The 20,550-nt window shown below is 45.8% G+C and overlaps 1 protein-coding gene across 1 annotated transcript in view; it reads left to right on the forward strand.

The window, feature by feature from the left end:
* Positions 1-20,550, forward strand: part of PARP8 (poly(ADP-ribose) polymerase family member 8) — a 788,553-nt gene that overhangs the window by 585,129 nt on the left and 182,874 nt on the right. The window lies entirely within an intron of this gene.

Genomic DNA, 20,550 nt, shown 5'->3' on the forward strand with positions numbered 1-20,550 from the left:
GAAGGCATCTGTGACTGCAAAAAGTGATCCTCTGGACCGCTGCCTGCTACCCCCAAAACTGTCCATCTGAACTCGGAGGTTGGTGAACAATCTGAGGTTTGCAATTACAGTTATAAACAAGTAATACATACTGTCATGACTCACATAAAAGAGGTGGAAGTCTCTTTCATTGCCTCTCCTGTTTGTAAAGGATAGCAAAACCCTTTTTACAAGTTATATATTTTTTTTTAAACCCGTAAAATGATTGTTATACATTATATAAAAAACTTTTTGTGGTAGCAAATCCTGTGATTTTTCAAATAATATTATTTTGTGACTGTAATAGGTCTTTATACATTAGCTCTTAACCTCTTCGCCGCGGCAGGAATTCCGCCGCGGCGCTGTGGGGGGTTTGCGGGCAGTTGCGGTGGCGCTGTGCTCGTGACGGAACCACTCCGTCACGAGTCACGGGTGAGCTGTGCTCATGACGGAGTGGTTCCGTCACGTCTCCGCCCACTGCGCTAATCGCCCGCACAGGCGGGGAATTAGCGCCGCGTGGGCGGAGCGGCCGCCAACGGCCGCATCATTACGGAACCACTCCGTCATGAGCACAGCGCACCCGTGGCTCATGATGGAGTGGTTCCGTCAGGAGCACGGAAAGGGTTAAAGCGAGTGGTAGACAATCTAGATAATCATAAATTGAAGAAGTTACAAGTCCAAGCCAGGGAGATTTGTAATATTCTACTAAGAGACATCTATTGGAAAGTTCGGATCACAGTCTGTATATTATGACGTGTGGGATCAAGAATTTTTATCTATTTGTTTTGCCAGGAAATTTACTCCATGAACACAAAACATAACAAGCATATTTGTAGACGGCACAATCACCACCAGAAGTGTTCTTTGGTGCTGTTGACAGTTAACCAATGTTTATTGTTACCATACTCAATGGTTCTATAGTTAGCAGTTTTTGAAAGGCGAGATGTTGAGTGAACTTGTGACCACTAGATAGGAAACAAGAGTCCTGCAAGTGGGTTCACAAGTCCACTAAAACACCAAATTCAGATATAATATGATCATGTCAAATACAACTTTAAGGAAGCAACCTACACAGGTAATATTCTATTACTCAACACACAAGACCTACTGTTCCCTTCTATTTTGTAGCTGATATAGAATCTAACTTTATACTAGTTTGTTGATATGTTGATTATAATAAGACTTTTTTCACACTCAAAGCTCTTTGCAACATGTACAAGATCTGCTTGGTCAACAGCCTATAAACATGGGCACTTCTGCCCTGGATCCATCATTAAAGCAACCATATTTGAAAATTCTAAATGAGCATTGAATGTTGAATGAGTATGAAACCTCTTTACTCTTATGTCTATTGGTTGCTTTGAACACAATCACCTCTGAAGGGTTTGTTTGAGCACTGAGGCACTCCATGTACTTCCATAGCCTGGTCCTAAGTTGTTCCTTTTTCTTTCTCACTAACTAACCAGAAGTGGTAAGGATAGCGAAGTATGTTTATGAAAGAAGAACTTCAATGTAATGTGCTCTTTCTCAGAGCTAGACCTGTGTCTTTTTCATGTTTCACTTGTCTGATATTCAAGGATAAGAATGTCTCCATAATCTAACATTTGAACAATAGTATGATCGGTCTTAAAACCATGACTTTCAAAGACATCTTCGTTCTCCACACTTATCTTGTTAAACTCAATGGCTGAATGTCAGAAATTATCCTAATGCACAAGAAGACTGAATTCCTCCCGACTGCATCCAGATTAGGAAATAAAATGTTACCCTTCGTAACTGACTGAAATAATTTAAGGGTACTCATCTTCACTCTCTGCAACAGTAAAGACCTTAGGATATACTTTATAGTTTGCTTAAACATCTAAATCCACACATCAAGCAGCAGATAGGACTTTAAATGTGCACCTACATGGAATCAGAAAAATCTGATATGTAATTTCCCTTTACCCCTTGTAAATAGCATCTTCCACCTCAAACTCTTTACTCCTTGATTTTAGCCCTGAGCCCACTTTTATTACTTTTAGAAAACATATAAAGAATAACTTTCTCTGAGTCTTTTTAAACTAATGTCCAACATTAAGTTCAGATATGATGTATAATTCTAATCAAGCGTCAGGCTGGATCCGAAAACTTTGTTCAGACATTCGGGCGATGGTTCGAAGACCTTAAGGGAGCGAGCGTAGAAGTTGCTTGCGGCCCAGCAGTTGACACTGTCAAGCGAGTCTCTGAGGAGATCACGGTCCTGTTTGAAGAAGAGGAGGTCGCGGGACCGCTCACAGAGCCCTTAGTCCTCTTCCTCCCATTAGAGGTCTTCTGGACACTCGGGGAAGAGGCACAAGAAGAAGAAGAAGGCCAAATGGACTAAGACTTCACCTCAACTGGCGTCCGTCGTCGAGAGATGTAAGGAGCACCGATGCTCAGGCACGGTTCTGCAGACCCAGAGCCTGAGTCGCCTTCGCGCCTTCCACCCTTTCCAGGAGCCGTAGCGACTCCCGCTCAAATTAAAGAGTTTTACGAGGCCATGCGCCGCGTATTTGAGTGCAATGACCCGGTTGGTGAGCCCTCTGGCTCCATGGGGCCGGATGGGGACCCCATCGGGTTCGACGCCCTCGTCTCTGGCCATGGCGCGGGTGGGGCCTCAGGGATCCGACCCTGGATCCGGATCAACGCCTGTCGTACCAACGTGACCTTCCCCAGAGAATTCGAAGCCGATGCCCGTCGGTGGCGCAAGCCCCATCCTCATCCCCGATGACACGGAGCCGGAACGGCGTCGAGCGACGCCGATGTCGACAGAACCCTTGGGTTCTATTTTGTCGCCTGACCACTTTGTGGACGTGCTGAACTCAGGAGAGGAATGGGAGGAGGCTGGAGACCCTCTTGAGAACCAGGATGTCTCTGAGGAGACAATGGACTGGTATGGGGAACTTGGGGAAGCCAGTGATCTGGATACTTCCCCAGACACTGGCATGCTCTCTCTGCCTACAGTGGCTATGGAGGAGGGGGCGTTCTATGCCATGGTGTTTAAGAGGGCAGCTGAGATCCTAGAACTGGAGCTGCCCTCAGTGCAGGTCAGGACTAATCTGACCGAAGTACTTCAGCCTGGGGTTCCCACTTCTGAACCCCTATTGCCCTTTAATGAGGCACTTACGGATGTCCTTTTAGGAACATGATCTAAGCCTAGCACAGGGGCTTCTGTGAACAGGACAATTGCATGCTGCCATCGCCCAGCTCCGTGCGGCCCAGAGTTCCTCAGACAACACCCCACCCCAGAAACTTTGGTGATGCAGGTCTCTACTTCCCAGAGCGCATTCACTTCTGCCCCTCTGGGTAGGGAATCCAAGAGACTGGACTCATTTGGGAAGAAGATGCTTTCATCCTCCAGTCTGGCTTTGCGGTTGGTGAATACCGCGTGCTTATTGGGCCGTTTCTCCCACTCTGTTTGAGAGACGGTTGCGCAGGTGCTGCCACAAGTCCTGGAGGAGGCCCAGGCTGTGCTCTCCCAAGCTGTCAAGGACGGGAGAGATGCAGCAAAATTCACCATACGGTGTGGATTAGATATGACCGATTAGCTAGGCAGGCCGATTTCCACGACGGTGGCCTTGAGGTACCATTCCTGGCTTCATAAAACTGGCTATTCTGGGGATGTCCAAGCCAATTTAATGGACATGCCCTTTGATGGAACCTGCCTTTTTGGGGAAAAGTCAGACTCAGCCCTGGTCAGGTTCAAGAACTCTCAAGCTACAGCCAGATCCTTGGGCCTCTCCTCCACTCCTCGTGGCCAGTCTTCCTTTTGCCCCTTTCATGGCAATGGAAGGGGTTTCCAGCCGTGTCAACCCTATCCTAGCCACTGCTCTGCTCAGACTACCCAAGCTGCGTGTGGATATGGATGCAGTCCATTCTGTCCTCGGAATGGAGGCCAGAAGTCATCTACCTCACTACCCCCAGGAGCCGTAGCCTCCAAGCACTCCTAGGCTGATTCCGTAGGACCACACTACTCCAGTGGGTGGGAGAATTTTTCATCATCTCCACCGCTGGAGGTCTATAACAACAAACAAGTGGGTCTTGCAGATCGTCCAGGAGGGCTATTATATTTGTTTCCTTTCTTTTCCCCCTCAAATTTCACCAAGTCTGGAACAGTTGCAGAGGATCATTTAAAGTTGTTCTAAGAGGAAGTTACAGCTCTTTTGGCCAAAGGAGCTATAGAAAGGGTCCCAGCTTTAGAAGTAGGCAGTGGCTGTTATTCCCGCTACTTTCTGATTCCGAAGAAGAACAACCCATTTTAGATCTTTGGACCGTCAATCTTTTCCTCAAAAAGGAGAAATTCAAAATGTTTACTTTGGCTCAGGTATTGTCTGCCCTAGACCAAGGAGACTGAATGGTGGCGTTGGACCTGCAGGATGCGTATTTTCACATTCCCATTCTGCCGAACCACAGGCGTTACCTGCAGTTCAAATCAGGCCACAAGCACTTTCAGTTTACTGTGCTCCACTTTGGTCTTACCAGTGCCCCTCGGGTGTTCACCAAGGTGACGGTAGTTGCAGCTCATCTGTGCAGGTTAGGGGTGTCAGTCTTCCCCTACCTCAACGAATGGCTGATATTTGTGCCTCTTTCCTGGATTTTGGTGAGGTTGACTCTGAGGCTGTTGGGCCTCCTCCATCCTGTTTGTAAGACACACCAGGTGGCGTGTGCGGGCTCTGCAGTGGGACTTGAAGTTCCAATGGGCACACCGACGTTGTTCAGATCTCGGAAGGAACTGCAAAGTATCTTCAGTGGTGGTTAACGAACCGCGATTGGGTCAGCGGCAGACCTCTCTCCCTTCCCCAACCGAATTTCACAGTCGTGATGTATGCATCACTTCTAGGATGGAGCGGCAACATGGGAGAGGTGGAGATCAGGGATCACTGGTCTCCGGCAGAGACGGGACTCCACATAAACTTGTTGGAGCTCCGAGTAATTTGGTTGGCAGTGAAAGCATTTCTTCCTCTGTCAAGGGGAAACTGGTGCAGGTGTTCACAGACAACACCACCACCATGTAGTACTGCACCCCTTTGTCGAGAGGCCATGCATCTCTGGACATGGCTGGAACAGCAGGGCATATCCCTGGTGGTTCAACACCTGGCAGCACCCGAGGTTTGACTACTCACCGAGCGCCTTGTTGGTTTTGTGTCCCTTGTGAGCTTGCCTATGTGCGGGACATACTGAGGGGGTATTGGCGATCCACCTTGTTATCTCCTCTCCTCCATGTTATAACACTGTTCCCATGTGAGCACCTACGGATGGATACTGATTCATTCACTTACCGATCCCCATTTATCTTTCTTTATATTTTTATTTTCTTTCAACAGGACACTTACTGTTGGTGTCCCTTTTATTCCGCCGGAAATTGATGAGGCCATACTATTTAGGCCCTTAGGTGAGCATTTCCACAACAATATGCTCCACTGCTGCTTTGCTCATGTTTTTATGTTGTATGTATGTATGTGCGGTCTTATATAGCGCTCAAATTACCCTTGGGCATCTCGGCGCTTGCATTGGGAACCCGTCCTGGTTTTTCCCTGTGAGATAACCCGTACTGGGCATCCCCAAGGTGAAAGCCAGGCATCCCGCCGCGGGGGGCCGTTGTGGAGATTAAGCAAGCTTGTTGCCCAGAGCTGCATAGTGTGAACTCGTGCTTAGAGTAGGCACCGAAGCGAGAATTATCGAGTCCGTGGACAATTGGGCTCCAGACCCTGCCGCGTCGGGAATCGAACCCTGGTCCCGGGTCTGACCTCTGCTTCAGGGTATGCCTCCTCTAACCAGTGAGCTACACTTCTCTGTAATTGGTTTTAAAACACTTAGTGCTTGGTCCTTCCACAGCACCTAGGCACTATAACTGCGTGAGACATCACTTGTATATGCACACCTTCTAATATGTTGTGTGCTATTGTCACTAAGGCGTATAAGGCACATTATGAATGTCGAGTAAACGTACAGCTATTATAATATCTGTCCTTTTTCTGATCTAGTTTCCGTGACATCAGTGAGACATTGCCCACTGTATTACGATGTGGGAGGTAGGTTTTCCCCTCTCATTTTGTGTAGATAGCATTTGATACCCTGGTCCTGATGAATTGCCCCTGATCTTACTGACAACAGAGGCAAGAAACATGTCGACCGAATGAGAGTAGGACGTAGGCATCTAGGCACTTAACCCCTAGCTTTATGCCACTATATTGACTTTTAATCAGGCAATTTACCTACCAGAATAAATACAATTCAAGGAATAAATGACCTGTTTTAACTCACTTACACTACATCTACACTACTGGGCCCCTCACCCCCACTGCACCAAACGGGAGGGACAAACGAGCTCCGACAAAGAGCCCCATTTATGGGAGCCCGTCAGGCATTGCAGCGCTGGCCCGATGAGGAGCAAGCCCAGATGATGAAGCATGACACCTAGCTTGCTGGGTGTGTGAGGGCTCCAGTTCTGAAGAGGGGTCTCCCCCTCTCACTTTGAATAATAGGATTCACTTATTGAACCTACATATCGAAGCTAGTACTCGCTGACCTTATATGTCTCCTCACCCTTAGGAACTGCATACCCATCTTTATACACATTGCCCTGGGCACGTATGCTGGACCTGAAAAAAGCCCTATTGTCCCTCCTCTTGTTGTTACATAGGTTCTCTGCCTGCCAGGGCGGACAATCTCATCCATCAATGCCTTCAGGATCATAAATGGCATCTCCAGTTGAAGGTGGCGCAAGGTCTCTTTCAGCAGTGAGGAGAACCTTGCTTAGATTTTTTCGTCTCCGGAGAGAATGCTCGATGTCAGCAGTACTGCGCGCTGAAGTTTCCACGGGGGCTATCGCTCGGCAACGCGCTTCGCCACGAGAGGAGCTCAGGCCTGTTGTACGTCTTTCCGCCCATACCACTCCTGTCCCGGGTTCTGAAGAAACCCAGGAGCGACCGGGCCCAAGTCATTCTTGTGGCACCGGACTGGGCAAGGATCCAGAGCTTCTGAGCATGAGTGTCGATCCTACGAACAGGCTGCCCCTTCAGGATGAACTTCTGTCACAGCAGCAGGGGAGGGTTCTCCACCCAAACCTGTCAACTCTGCACCTCCATGCATGGAGATTGAGCGGCAGCAGTTAAAAGCTTTTGACCTTCCTCCCGAAGTCCACTAAAACGGTATAGGCCTGCCGTTGGCAGAAATGTGCTTTATACTGTACAGAAAGGACTATTGACCCTCTTTCTGCTTCTCTTTCTACTGTCCTTTTATTCATTCTAACCCTTGCCCAGCAGGGTTCTGCCTTGGGAACTCTCAAGGGTTACATTTCTGTTCTGCCTGCTTTATTGTGACTGCCAGACCGGCCCTCTCTCTTTAAGTCTCCTATTGTAAATAGATTTCTAAAAGGGCTGGCTCACTTGTTTCCACCCACGCCCTTTGTTATGCCACAGTGGGACCTTAATTTGCTCCTCACTTACCTGATGTGTGCTTCCTTCGAGCCTTTGCAGAATTGTCCCCTCTGGCTGTTGACCATCAAAACAGCCTTCATGGTGGCGATTACATCGGCCCGGAGGGTAGGTGAATTGCAGGCATTATCCAGCTCGCCTCCTTATCGTATGTCCTTTCCGGACAAGGTGGTGCCTGGCACCAGGGCATCTTTTATTCCAAAGGCTGTGACCCCATTCCATCTGGGTCCGTTCATCACTTTGCCCACCTTCTTTGTTCCCCCACATCCCTCTAAGGAAGAGGAGCGTCTCCACCGACTGAACCCAAAAAGAGCGTTGTCGTTCTACCTTGAACGCTCAAAAGAGTTCTGTGTGGGTGACCAACTCTTAGTGGGGTATGTGGGAGCAAGGAAGGGACGGGCAGTGCAGAAAAGGACCATCTCTTGCTGGGTCATTCTCTGCATGAAAATCTGGTACTCCTTGGTGAAGAAGCAGCCCCCTGAGGGATTAAGGGCGCACTCCACCAGGGGAAAGGCTGCGACTACAACCTTGGCTTGGGGTGCCCAGTCCAAGACATCTGTCAAGCGGGAAAGAGGGCATCATTGCACATGTTCGCAAAACATTATTGCCTTGATTGTCAAGTGCGCAGGGATGGGCACTTTGCCTGTTCAGTCCTGCAAAACTTCTTAGTCTAGATCATGAGTCCGCAACCCACCGCTGGGATGGTATGGCTCGGGTATCTGATTCAAAGGTAAGGAATCTGCTGCTAGAAGTCTCTATCAGATGAACAAGTTACTTACCTTCGGTAACACATTATCTGGTAGAGATTATCTAGCTGCAGATTCCTTACAGCCCCACCCATGCCTCCCCGCCTTGCGGACTAATGTTGTAGGGTTAGGAGTACTCCCCCTTTTCAGGGCCCTAGTTTTTGCACACGACTATGTCAGTTACTTCGTGGCTCTGTGCTTCTGATGTGGAAAATACGAAAAGTACTGATGTCCTTACGAAGGCACCACAACGTCATAACCGACGCTACCGACACCGACGATGTCAAACGGAGCCAAATGGATCTCCCATACGTCCCACGCAAGGTGTATTGCTCACCAAAAGTTCCTGGATCCAGCCTGACGCCTGGGAAATTCAAAGGTAAGGAATCTGCAGCTAGATAGAGTCTCTACCAGATAATGCGTTACTGAAGGTAAGTAACTTGTTCATTTTGTCAAATGAGCTATTGGCTGAGAACGTGGACATGATCTAACACACAATCAAGAAACATCTGAAAGTGAAGCCTCTAATAAAATGGTGAAATTGTAACAGCACTATATCTTTTGTGTACAGTCTCATATTTCAGGAGGCAGGTGGGCAAAGATTCCACCGAGGCTAGATACTGTCTGTCCTCTAACCTCAGTTTACTCTGTGTGAGGCACAGCAGAATGAGTCTAAGGTGCACACCTAAATGGCCCCCTTTTTTCTTTATGATTGTTATATCGATCTGTGGTTCTTTTCTTGCTCTGGAGGATTCAAACTGATTTGTTTGATGCTGTGGATACTGTGGATAATGGCTGACTTAGTACACTTGCTTGTGAAACAGTGTGACTAGTAGGCACATGTTACACCGCAAAGCACAGCTGCTCTCTATTAAACATGTACTGTATGCATTCCTGGTTCCTCCTTCCTTAAGAAAGATCATTCCAATTCTTAGTACATCTCTATTCTTTCTGTTGTCTCTGGGCTTGAGTTCCATGAAGTTGTTGTTGTTTTTCAGGTTTAAGAACTACTTTGTTGTAACTTTTACAACAACTTGAACTTCACCTTGCATCAACTTAAATTTCTGCCTATATATTTAAATACTAGGCAACTGTGACACTGATTGCTTATTATGCCTATTGGCTTAAGGTCTGCTTCAGTTGTCAAACATGTTCATATTTTAGTTACCATTGTTGTCTATATATCTCTCACAGTACAATGCTAGAAGTCAGAGATATTATTTTTTCCAGGCAGTGGATTCTGCTTACTAGGTTTCTATATTACATAGTTTTTTAGATCAAATTGATACCCTAGACATGAACATTGATAGACTCAGGCTTGAACAGAATTTGATGAAAATCCATGGGCTATTACATATTTGCCAGCCAATGGCAGTTTTGTTCTGGGCTCCTGGGTTCCTCAACGAACAGCCTGTACTTTGGGAAATATGATTGGAGATGCAGAACTGGGATGAATTGTTACTAGTTCTAATCTCCAGCAACATATGCTACCTTTGTTGAGTTAATAAGGAATAATTGTGATTCATCTTGCTGAACATGAGTCCTTACATACAACTGAAAATAAGTCACATGTGGAGAAGTGTGGCTCAATGGTTAGAGCGGCAGACCTCGATGCAGAGCACTGGTCCGGGACCAGGGTTCGATTCCCGTCGCGGCAGGGTCTCGGGCTATAAATTCCGCGGACTGGATATTCTCGCCTCAGTGCCTATTCTAATCATGGGTCCCACGCTGCAACTCTGGGCAATAGCTTGCTTAATCTCCACAACGGCCCCCCCGCGGCGGGATGCCTGGCTTTCACCTTGGGGATGCCCAGTACGGGTTATCTCACAGGGAAAAACCAGGACGGGTTCCCAAGGCAAGCGCCAAGATGCCCAAGGGTAAGTTGAGCGCTATATAAGAACACATAATAATAATAATAACATGTGTATGAATGTTGTTGATTATATCACATGCCTCCTCCTCCTACTACTACATTAGACTGGTGTGATAAGTCTTTGGCAGCAAATTTGTAAACCGAGTGTGAGATAATGTGAAGGATATGCTAGCTCGTGTGGTGCTTCCCTGGCTGTTACTTGTGAAGTCATTTTTTACCTTTTATTTGTCAGTAAGCTAGAAAGCAAATGGATTAATAAATGAAATAGGTAAACGCCTACTGGAATGAAGAAATGAGAGATGGTGTAGCAACAACTGAATGATAAAAAGACCTCCTTTTGCACTTCTGTTCTCCAAGAACAGCAATCTGAACATGTGCAATTATATTCGAATGCATCTATAGATGAAGAGAAGTGCTTTTTTTTGCAATTAATAAATATTTGTATCGTAGTTGGACATTTCCTGCTTATTTGTTACACTCACTTGCACCATGACAGATTCAACCTTCAAGCTGGTAGTATGTAGTCAAAAACCACAGCCCCTCTTGCTAAGATGTATAGTGCTCCAGCATGAATCATCAAACTCAAACCAGTTTTACTGCCCAGAAGAAACGAGGACTCAATGAGGGCTTGCTTTGGTTGCACATAACTTTAAAGCAGAGCAACGTCTAATCATGTCCTCTTTGGTAACTCCAAATCAACTTCCTGTGCATTTCCACAATCTCAACCCAGTTAAAGGAGACTTAACAGAATCTGCAGTTGATTTGACCCAAATCCTTGCATCATTTTCCATATTCTTGACCACTGGAAATTCCATTTTACATTGCTCAGACAGGTATTGATAAATCAAGACCCAAGCAACAGCCTTCAAACTACTGGTTTAATAAGGAATGCGCCTCAGCCAAACATTGGCTCCTTGGAGCCCTTAAAGCCAAAAAGATAACACATATCAGACATGAAAGAGCAGAACACAAAAAAGCACAGAGGATAGCATTGAGGAATTGGGAAGATGCTAGCTGGATTGATCTCATAATAGCTGCAAAAACCAGAGACCAGTGTATGCTCTGGAAAATAATAGCTCATGGTAGCAAAGCGAGCAAATTGGCTACTGATCATTTTCTGGACCCTTGTACTTGGCTGTAGAAGAGTGGAATCTGACTAATGGTTGCCCCCAACTTTTTGCCTGGTATGTGAGTGGTTTTTGACTAGTCTGGCTGGGATCCTGCTATCCAGGACCCCAGCCTATCTGCTTTCTCCCTAAAAGTGATGTAAGTACTCTAGGTACAAACCTAATTGGATACTGGGCATGCCCTACCAGTCCCTTGTAGATGGTACCCTAGGTACCCAGGGCATGGGTCCCCCAGTAGGCCTACCAGGGCTGCAGCACTTATTGTGCCACCTTGGGACAGCCATCCAAACTGACACCACCAGACCACTACTGTAGTCTGGGTAAGGTGGTGCTAGCACCCCTTACAGGGATGTAGGTACCCTATATCCCACACCATTACAACACATATACTCTCATAGGTCACCCCTATGGCAGGCCCTGGTAATCCTACAGGGCTGGGTGCTGAGGTATGTGTGAGGGGGGACCCCTACGTGAGTAGGACCTCTCTGCAACCTTCGTAAAATCGTTACTGGGTTGTTTGTAGTGTAGCCATACCATATACTCTTAACCGCATTATAAGTTATCGCATCATCGCTGTAACTTGAGAATGGCTACACAGAACCATATCGTGTTTGGTGTCAAACATGAAGGAATCATACCCCCAGTCCAGCCATGGGCATGAGGGCACGATTCCCCCTTGCTAGGAGGGTGATATGGGAAAAGCGGTAGAATTTAGACACCAATTTAAAAGTGCACATGTACCACAAAATGGCTACTGTCCGCCACCTACACGACTCTGGCTGGCTGTTGCTGGGGAAAACCCCAGCCTCGCCATCTGGACAATAGGGCTCCTGTGGCAGGGAGGTGCCAGCACCTCCCCAGACAGGATATGTGGATTGGAACAGGGTGGGTGCACCAAATGTCCTTTCAGAGTTGCACGTAGGCAGCTGTAGAGCCCCAATTCTGCATACACCGCCTGGAACCGGTTCAGGGGCATCCTGCCCCTCGCCCAGGCGGGAAACACACAAAGGGGAGTGGGTGTAGCCACCCTTTCCCGCCTCTACTCTGATTGGTAGGCTCTATTTGGGACCATCCCCTAATCTTGGGGATATATGGGAATAACTTTGCCCTAGAGCCTCAGATTCGACCAGAACTTTACAGAACTGACCTTCGACGAGCTGCTGCCCAGCTGACTGAAGAAATCTCTCTTGGGATAAAGGAGTTATCCCCCTGCTTGGCAGGCACCTAAAAGACTGCAAGATACCCGGTTGGAACTTCGCTGCTCTCACGAACTTCGACGCCTTCCATCAACCTTGAGGTGGGTCTCCAGTGCATCCCAGAGTACTGTGAGCGTGCCCAGCAAGCCTGAGCACCGTGGACCACGTGGGTGCCGAGATCCCTGCATACCCCGAGACCCCGGCCACCTCTTGCATAGCACACGACCCCGACCAGTGGGGAAGTTGTGCTTTGGCCCATTTCTGAGCCAACCATCAAGCAGCATCTGTGCTAAAGCTCAGCTCCCTAGCCCGCTCCGGTGGCCCGTGGGAGCCCTTTTACGCACTCCATTTTGCTGCCCTCCGCGGTCCCTTGTCCCTCGACTTGTGGGCCCTGACGGAGGAAAACCTACCTTTCCAAGAGTTCCCCTGGTTGCTCCAGGCCTGCTCTGCACTCCCTGCAAAGGTGAGCACCCTCAGACCTCGTGGATCTGCACCAGCAGCTGTTTTGTCCCTTGTGTGGGTTGCGGTTGCCAATGCTTAGTGGATCCAATCGGGACACTAACACCGCAGCAACCCTCAGCCGACGTGGGACAGTCGCCCTGCAGAAGCTGGCCTCCCTTGAAGCCTCCCGGAGCCCGTGACTGCAGAGCCCAACTGTACCTTCTACACCTGAAGCACCCGACATCCACGAGCTCCTTCCTGTGAGCTCCCTGGTCACTTTGCTGTGACCCAGACTCTGTCCCCTCTGCTTTCAGGTTCATCTTTATCTTCTCTTCAACTTTAATCTTCACGACTTCGACGACGCTTTCAGCTAGCAGCAGTTTGGACTACTTTCCCATAGGAAATTAGCCCGCGACCCGACACCAGAATCGACCTATGCACCCGGGTTCACTGGGGCAGGTAACAGTGGTACTTCAGTACTCCCGTGGTGGTGGGCTCTCCAAAGCCTTAAGTCTCAAGCCTTAACTTTGTACTGTTGTTAGAAGTGTCCTTAATCTTTAAATATTCAACCGCGACATTCTCCATAGGCTAACATTGCGATCCCGATAGCAGCTCTTTGCACTGCACGCGTCTCCCGTGGGTCCCCTTCCTCTTAACTGTGGGTGGATTCTGAAGGGGCAAGCGATCCTGAATGCCCTAGGCATTGCCTGTAGAATTGTCGTGGTTCTTATACCACTATTTTAGTATATGGTTTGGTCCCCCCCTGGGGCCCATTGATTTCTGTGCTATTTATTGTGTTTATAAATGCTTGTTTGAAGTGTAACTTTGCCACTAGTCACATAAAGTGACTGTGGGATTCTGTCTAGAATAAATACATATATTTTATATATATACCTGTGTGGGCTACTCTTTCATTTGGTTATTCAAGAGGTTATTATGGTAAAACAATAAGCTTAACACTCCTTCAAGACTTAGCCTGAAGGCTGCTCTCCACAGCTACCACTAGGATAGCTTTCTTTAAAGGTTGTCTTAAACCTATCATCAATAAGAGTCGAATTGGACTGGTGCAAGGTGTCCCTATAACTAGGAACAGCATATGCCAGGCCAACTTCTCACATTGGCACAGACACTTTTCTAATTTATTTGCCACACCTGATGTGCCCGCTCCAGACTCTTCAGTCCCTACTGAGGGGCCCCTGCTGTTAGCACAAACTGTACCTCTTCAGTTTAATACAGAGGACACTGCTTTAGACATAGCCACTATTAAGTCAGCAAAGGCGCCCGGCCCGGATAAGATTCCAGGGGACCTTCTGAAACATGCCCCAGATCTATGGGTACCATATATGGATCTCCAGGGGAGAGCCCATTCCAGAATCATGGAAGGGAGCGGAGATAGTCCCTATTTACAAAAAGGGCAGCAGGGATGTACCCGCAAATTACAGGCTCATAAGCATGATAGACATTCTGCAAAAAGTGTTTGCTAAACAAATCTTGGCCAAGCTAAATGATTGGATGAGGGAGAATGATATACTCTCACCTTGCCAGGCTGGCTTTAGACGAAGAACAAGTACAACAATCAAGTTTTTAGACTCTTAAGCCTAGCCTGGAAATATACAAAGCTAAAACTTGGACATTTATATGTTGCTTTCATTGATTTGAAAGCAGCATTTGATTCTATTCCAAGAGATCTTTTATGGAAAACCTTACACCAACAGGGACTGCCAGAGGAGATTTTACATCAAATTATAAGGCTTCATGAGGGAAACTTCACCAAGGTACACTGGGGCACAGAAGGGGAGCTTACAGATGAGATTCTGTTCAGGAGGGGCGTGCACCAGGGTTGTGTCCTGGCCCCAACTCTGTTTTTACTATACGTGAATGATATGGCCCATTATCTGCAGTCATCCTCCCATGAATCACCTAAGCTCCGAGGTACTCATATCTGTGCCTTAACATTTGTGGATGATACAATATTATTGTCCCAAACACCAAGGGAGTTTCAAAACTTACTTGATAGCCTTAATAATTATTGGAAACTAAAGGGCCTCGAGATAAACCCTAACAAAACCAAATACATGGCTATAAGACCACATAAAAGCTTCAAAAACAGAATAGCTTTGAATGGGGTGCCCTTGGAGTGTGTTTCCACCTTTGTATATTTACACGTTACGCTCGACTCAAAGCTTTTGTGGAAGTCACAAATAAACAAATCGAAGACAATTTTAATGCAAAATTCCATCCCCATTGCAAAGAAACAATATTGGATTGTTTCAAAGGCCATTACCCCCCACTTTGGAAGTATATAAATCTAGAGCCCAAGCCACCACCCTCTATGGATCAGTTATGGGGAGGTGAAAACCTACAGCCTTTAATTGTTGGGGAAATAAAATCTTGAGAATGTTTAGGTCCCTCCCCCAAAATACCCCAATGATCCCATTAACATACGATATTGGTATAAAAAGGCTGGAACACTTAGCTGTATGGAGGTCATTGTACTATTGGATCAGAGTCTGGACTACTGTGGAATTAGAAACTTACAGGCAGACCATGAATGAGCTATTAGAATTGGATGCTCATGTCACTTTTCCTTGGTTGGCCCATATTCAAAATTGGCTCCTTGATTTAGGTCGGAGCAGGTATTGGGTGAACCCGAGCCTACTGACGCCGGAATCAAAGAGAGAGATCAAGCACAACTATTGGAATTTTATCTTGCACAAAGTTACTTTGAACTGCTAATCAGGGAGACTTACCACACAATTTTTGTCTTTTAAAATGAATCCGAGCTTTGAGCCATTTCTAGATGAAATTGAACCTCAACTAGCAAAGACACTCCTTCTGAAATTTAGATATGAGATACTTCAGATAAATGTCTTTACAGCTAAATGGGCGATGTCAGAAATGAAGGCGGACCCTAAGTGTACATTATGTCCATTAGGCGTAATCGAAGACATCGCACACGTTTTATTTTTCTGCACAGAATATGTAACTCCTAGAAGAAAATGGATTAAGCCGCCATGTGAAAGGTTGAAAATCAGGCGTTACTTAGAGATGTTGAGAATACTAAAATCAGATAGCTCTAAACATATTGTATTTATCGTTAGTATATTCTTACTGGCTGCCAGTTATATAAGGAAAAAGAAAGAGCAAAAATGTTAATGTAAATATATTATACAAATGTGTCTCTTTACCTCGCGGATTTTACTCCGCGATGCAAACACAACGTGGTCGTTACAACGACCGTGTTGTCACAGTGCACTTCCATTACAACGCAAGTCGTTACAACGACTTGCGCTAGATGTCGCGCTGTACTTAGGAATAGTATGATTTACTATTCCAACTTCAGTGTGTACAACACTAGGGAAAGTGTTGGAATAGTAATTCATACTATTCCTTATCCTAGAGCGCCATCTAGCGCAAGTCGTTGTACGACTTGTGTAGTAAATGCACTGCGCTGTAACAACGCAGTCGTAACGACTCCGTTGTGTTTGCATGCGATGTAAAACCCATATTGTAAACGTTGTTTTCCATATTATACTCGCGTTGTACTGCTTGTGTTTTAATATATACTATGAATTAATGGTCCAACTTATGTCCAGATAAAGGAAAAACAGCGAGAATACCTTTTATTGCTATTCAGTGAAGGTTTTAATTATGTTAGTATAATTTAAATTAACTTTATTGTTGGTACTGAGTAGGTATTTGCACTTTACACTAAAAATATTTTAAGCTAAACTACGCTCCTTAGTACCGTGCCAAAATTCGGAATCTTAAATTGTATACATTTTTGGTGCATTATTCCTTAGTGAAAATTGCTCCCAATGCTTGTACCTGATGGGATTTTATTGAAATGTTTTTTAAAGATTTATCTGAAATGATTTAATGATTCTTTGAATCGAATAACGAGACTTTGAATTGAATTTTAGATTGCCAGTCCCAAGCATGAGTCTCTGGGTACCACTACAGATTTAAAAGCAGACTTGGCATTGATTTGATGTGTTTTACATTTACTCATGTATACTCTTGTATACAACACTTGGATAGCTGTGCTATTTAATATTTTGATTGTTTTTGATGATTAATTTCTCTTAATTTACTGATTCGATCTAATTTTGATTCCTTACACTTTATTTAACCTTGATTTGGATCTGATGTTCTTTACTTCCATTGACTCTACTCATAATGATAATTTTGACACAAGCACTTTTCCCTAGAGTGTAGCCTTACTGCTCAACACACATTACCAAAGTTAGGACAAGGATAGCTTGCAATAAAATTTGTTTGCATGTGTAGGTCTGCCAGTCTGGGAGTTAAGGAAGCTCAGGAAAAGTTGATATCTGATAGAGACATCTAGCCACACGTTCCTCAACTTTGAATTCTCCACAGGGAAATGTTTCAGCAATACCTCTGCACGCTGGGGGATGGCGCTGTACGGCACATGACATTGACTCCGGTTGTGACGTCAGTGGAGCCATATAAGTCCCCTCCGGTGCGCAGATGTCAGTTTCTTCTTTTCCGTGCTGCAACATGGATCTGGAGAAGAGGATCCTTAGGCCATTTTTGGCCTACTTTGACAATTTTTTGTTCTTGGGAACAGTGTGCTCTTTTTTCTCTATGACTTCAGGCTTTCAGCCTTGTGGGTCTTGTAGTTCGCAGATGTCGGTTACAGACCCACAAGAAATTTGTATGTGGTATTTGGGCAATCACTACGACGCCGAGGATTTCGGCTCCAGCAAAAGCTGAAGCCGAAGACACTAAAAGAGGATTGTATGAAGTTGCTGGTGGCATGTATGTGGCAATCTTTGGAGTCGTCCTGGCCTCGGTCTTCATCGTCTCAGAAGGAGGTATGTTTGTGGGGTGATTCTAGAAGCCAGAGCCGGTCCAAAGGATGTCACTCTCCGCCAATGCCAAAAGGTAAGAAGTGGTTGAAGTCGCTGCAACCCCAGGTTTAACCGCGTGGAGACTGTGTTTCCCACGACTCCTCCTGCTTTACGTTTGAGGAGGCCTTGCGTGAGTCTGCAAAACATCTCTCCATCTTTACGGGAGCCGGGGCATCGAGGGCCCAGATGAGATAGTATTATAACTCTTTACACCTCATCTATGGAACTCCATCTCCTTCTGTAGTGCCTCCAGGCCCCAGCAATTGAGTGGGGTTCTGTTGGAGAGTTCGACCCCTGTGACGGTTGGGCCATCAGTGTCGTTGGTTCGGCGTCGACCGGCTCAGCTTTGGCGCAGGTATACAGTCCTTCGGGATCTCCACCTACGGTGCCTGTTTTTGACCAGCCGACTCCAATACTGACGTTGGAGGCGTCTGCCGAAATCATCTCTCCTCCACCTACTGATGTTCAAGTATCACCTTCTCTCCATCATTTGGCGTAGAATGCGGATTTGATAGTACAGACTGAAGGGAATATGATGTTTTTGGTTCCTTCTCAGGAGTAGATTTTCTCAGGTAGAGGAGAGCTGGATAGCTGCTCTAGGAGAGGCTAGTGGACAATAATCTTAACCAACTTTGGGGTACTTTCCCCCCCTAGTCACGCTAGTGAGACTAGTTCTACCTTCGCAGATATGCTGAGTAAGGTGGCCACAGTCTTGGATTTGTCACTACCTACGGTGCAGAGGTCTACCGACCCTCTGATTAAGGTCCCTTACCATGGACAGATGGGGGAAGAGCCTTTTCTCCTGTATAGTGAGGCTCTGTTTGATATTTTATTAGGAACTTGGGCCAAGGCTGATTCAGTAGATCGGAATATCGCTCATAGACATTTGCCTGCACCTGGAGACCCAGTTTGCCTCCATAGACATCCTTCCACTCGTAGCCTGGTGGTTCAGGCTGCAACATTTTCTCACGAATTGGATTCTGTTCCCAAAACTCCAGTAAATAAGTATTCTAGGAGTCAAGAAGCATGTGGCAAACACATCTTTTCTCATGCCAGCTCTGCCTTGAGGTCCACCAACATGTCTTGTGTGCTGGACATTTTTCCCATGCTTTGTGGGATTCTTTGCAGAATATGTTGCATTCTCTTCCGGATAACCTCTGTTCTGAGGTGGCTGGTTTAATGAGAGATAGTCAACAGGCAGCTAAGCTTTTAGATAGGTGTGGCATGGACATTACAGATTCAGTAGGTCGGGCCATGGCATCTGCGGTGGCGCTACAGCGTTGTGCTTGGTTGGCAGCTTCAGGTTTCTCAGAGGCAGTATAGTTGACTTTGGTCAACATGCCATTTGATTGTGCCGATCTCTTTAGGGCTCAGGCCAATTCGGCATTAAGAATCCTCTGTAATAGGTGAAGGGATACAGAGTCATAGTTCCTCATTCTCTGTTTAAATGCTATTTTGCCTATACTTAGGTTGTATAGGTGGTTAAGCCTTTTTAGGGCATTGTCATGTCCACTTTTGTGTCACCAGATGGGGTTTTTGAGAGAAGCAGATTATTTTTTCAATACCATCTTGACTGAAGAATGCTTGTGTTCCTCTGAGGATGAGCTGTAAGCTCAAGAGGATTATTAAAAGAGGAGTGTCTTCTGGATGTGAAGGTTATCTGTTCACATGCTTCTTTGAAGCAGTTTGGTATGCTGAATTTGCATGGCTTCTGTCTTTTAGTATTTCTTATAGAGAAATATTGTTGTGCCAGTTATGAGACCTGGTACATAGGGTGTGTATCTCTTTTTGTATATACTCAGATTTTTATTCTCAGATCAGTCAGCACAACTTTTTGTTAATACTTAAGCGGAGTGCATGTTCATTGCGGGTGCTTCATTGTTTTGAAGCACTACGCTGAGAAGCTCAGTCTGTTTTGTATTCTTTTGAATACCCACACTCTTTGGTTTCCTCCTTTGTTGGAGAGTATATGTAATTCCTGTGTTTAATTATTTTGGAACAGGGTGGTTATATATCACTGTGTCTAAATGTACCTGGGATGCAGTGTCTAAAAAGGTTTTCCGTCAGGCTGTTTACAGCCAGCCTTGCATAGTAGGAGAATTTTAGGCTTTTCCTGCAATGTTCTTATTATGCATTATTCTATATGGAGGTTGGATGTTACTGGTCTCCTGGAGGACATTTGTTCCTTCTCTAGTATGCATCTGTTATTCTCTTTACTTTACAGTCCTTGAGAAATCTTGGTGTGAGCATATGATCTGTTGCTTCTTGTAGGGGCGTGTGTGATCATGTGTCTTTGCTGCTGGCATGTAGGATACTTTAGTCAGACAGGACTATCTTTATGGAAGTCACCTTCGATATCTATTGTGTGTAGTGTATATATGAGTGTGTATGTGTGTCACACATGCTTGGATATATCTATCTCGCTCTCTCTCTAGCTCTCTCTCTTTCAATATATATATATGTGATCAAGGCTCGGAGGAGCTGAAACGTTATGGCGGCAATACTGCACTAAATAAAATTATTAGCACTGATTCATTGGGTCCGTGTCCGTGTATGCGGTTACAGCGGTGACAATTCAACTGCGGCTCTTCTACGGAGTACTTATATATATATATATATATATATATATATATATATATATATATATATATATATATATATATATATATTACCTACTGGCGGTCGCCAGTAGGTAGTTATAGTTAGGACCACGTTTCCATAGGAAATCCGCAACATTCTATTTTGAATAACTTTGGCGCCGGTCGACGAATCCTCGCGAATTTTTCAAAATAGGTGGGGCGCTACGCTCCGATCC

This window comes from Triturus cristatus, chromosome 2_1, assembly GCF_964204655.1.
Source record: "Triturus cristatus chromosome 2_1, aTriCri1.1, whole genome shotgun sequence".
NCBI classification, from domain to species: Eukaryota; Metazoa; Chordata; class Amphibia; order Caudata; family Salamandridae; genus Triturus; species Triturus cristatus.